The sequence below is a fragment of the Nanorana parkeri genome, unplaced genomic scaffold (genome assembly GCF_000935625.1).
Source record: "Nanorana parkeri isolate BGI_ZX_2015 unplaced genomic scaffold, ASM93562v1 scaffold4, whole genome shotgun sequence".
NCBI lineage: Eukaryota > Metazoa > Chordata > Amphibia > Anura > Dicroglossidae > Nanorana > Nanorana parkeri.
Window position 1 is genome coordinate 5,758,403 of NW_017306272.1, and position 2,661 is coordinate 5,761,063.

The window sequence follows — 2,661 nt, forward strand, 5'->3', positions numbered from 1 at the left end:
CCGCCCCCCCCCCCCCCCCCTCCACTAAATTTGCCCCACCCCTTCCTGTTTTAGATTTTTTTGCGTAACCTGTCAGTCGCTGCATACAGCGCACATGCTGTATCCAGCTTTTGACATCTTCCGCTATTAGCGTAGCAGAAAGGCTGGGGTCTCAGGTGGGCTCTGCAGGGTCTCAGGTGGGCTCTGCAGGGTCTCAGGTGTGCTATGCGGGATCTGTGGTGGGTTCTGAGGGGTCTATGGTGGGCTCTGCAGGATATGTGGTGAGCTTTGCAGGATATTTGGTGGGCTCTGCTGGGTCTATGGTGGGCTCTGTGGGGTCTATGGTGGACTGTAAAGGATCTCTGGTGGGCTCTGCAGGGTCTCAGACTGCAAAGCCCACCATAGACCCCGCACTGCCCACCTGAGAACCTGCAGAGCCCACCATAGACCCTGCAGAGCCCACCACAGATTCTGCAAAGCCCCCCTGAGACCCTGCAGAGCCCACCACATATCCTGCACAGCCCCCCTGAGACCCTGCGGAGCCCACCATAGACCCCACAGAGCCCACCACAGATTCTGCAAAGCCCCCCTGAGACCCTGCAGAGCCCACCACATATCCTGCACAGCCGCCCTGAGACCCTGCAGACCGCAGGGTAGATAGGTCAGAACCAGCAACCATAATAGAAGCTTGTCATGTGTATAGCAGAATGCAGAACTGGTTTATAGGACTTATGGGAGTTTTAAAGGAGATTGTAAATTACTTAGAGATGATGTTTCTATAAAACTGATATTCCTGTTTATTTACAGTATACAGTATACATCAGTTACACCTATAGCTGATATTAAATAATAAAATCTATAGCAACATTTAAAGGCTTTGCCAGTTCAACCCCTCTTATTTTTATATAGTCTGCCAATTGCACGCATGTTGCATCATACTTGAACGGTAGATCATTATCTTTCAACAAAATACATGCAGCAGAAAAGGTAGTTAGGCGTACTTAAGTTGTGTTCCATATGTTTTGCATGTAATTGCACCTCAGTTTCCATAGAGATCACACGTCAGCTTTTAGACTTTATGGAGATAGTGTCATGTTTGCTCATAGTCAGACCAGTGTCGTAATTTTACAGCAACATTCCTTTTATTCTGCGCTACTCTCTACAGACTTCTACATGCTGATCAAACAAATCTATGTTGGGGTTTCAGAAATTTCAACTGTTCCAGACTGGGCAAGGCTGGGGTTATTACAAACACTATTGAAGAAATGTTTTGTTTGCAGAAGAGAGTTGGTGGACAGAATAGGCTATGACAGCGTATACATTGTGCTGACAGTGTGTGTAATACACAGTTGGGGAACTAGTGCAATTCTAGAGGATAGCATAGGATACATATCGTTTTCTACAATTTTTTTTTTGTGCTGCGATATGTTCTCTTTATGGGTATACTGAGGTATCTGTTAGACCCCTGATGCCACCTTTATGTCCATTAGGTATACGTCCGGGACAGACAGTTTCCAATCTGCAGCTAAGACAGCTCAGAGCACTGGCAAACTATAGCTAAGAATCCAAACGCGCTCAGTGTGGAGGGTTGAGTGTGTGAAGAGAAGATTGTTGAACTGGAAATCACCAATCTCCTCCAGATTGGCATCCTGAGTGCAATGATTGACGTCTTTGGCTTACATTCCTCCTTTGGGACCCAGGGACTTCCAAAGAGATGAAAGTGAACCTGTGACTTCAGCCAGCACATGTAGATGGAGTTCACCAATCTCCTCTGCTCACATTGAACCTCTGGAAGTGCTCAGCACTGAGCATTTCTGGGGGGTCTTTTCAGCTTAAGTGTGCCAGTGCTCTTAGCCATCTCGTCCTTCTTCTGGATCTCTCTTAACTCCAGCACCAGAAGTCCAAGGCAACCACAGATGGCAGTGGAGTCAGGATTGTATGGCTAATACTAGAAGGTTAAAGGGAGATCAGGTATAAATCAGAAGGGTGGAGGGGATATGATCAGAACATTTGTGAAGGAACAATATGTGTAATGGTGATTAGTGCAGTAAATGCAGGGGCAAGAGATGCTGACATTAATGGGTACCACAGATGAGAGGGATGGGGCAAAGAGGTGATGGAAAGGTAAAAACAGGGTGGGGGAAACTGCAAGAGTACAGGAGAAGGTGTGGAAGAAGTGGCAGTAAGGCAATTGTATGGTATATCTACTCTGCTTTGTACTACTGAAGCCGACAACATGCATGTACAAGTAATTAATTTCAAGTTTTGATTCGCACAGCATTTACTTATTCTGCATTCTAAAAATTATTGAAACAAACTTGGATCGTGCACTCCTAAATGACTGCAATTATAGCTGTATGTCTGTATTGTGCTATTATAAAAATGCATCAAGTTATAAGGAGATACAGACATTTTGTTTATTAAGATGCCATCATATCATAAGTTGGATGCCAACTAGCACAGGATTACCCAAGAGACCTTTAATTGTGGTAAACTCCATCCAGTGTTTGGAGAACAGTGTATAACTGGCATTTCCTTGAGGCAAACTAAAATCCCTCTAAAGCAATATTTTCTAAGTTTAAATGTATCCCTCATCGTGCTCCTCTTGTGTCAGTGGCGAAGCTACCAAGGTGAGAGCCACGGTACAAAAGTTGGACCTGGATTCCTGCATGCTGGCCACTT

General features: G+C 45.2%; 1 protein-coding gene across 1 annotated transcript in view; it reads left to right on the plus strand.

The window, feature by feature from the left end:
• CUNH7orf31 (chromosome unknown C7orf31 homolog) overlaps positions 1 to 2,661 on the plus strand; it is a 35,538-nt gene that overhangs the window by 27,356 nt on the left and 5,521 nt on the right. The gene's annotated exons all lie outside the window — the stretch shown is intronic.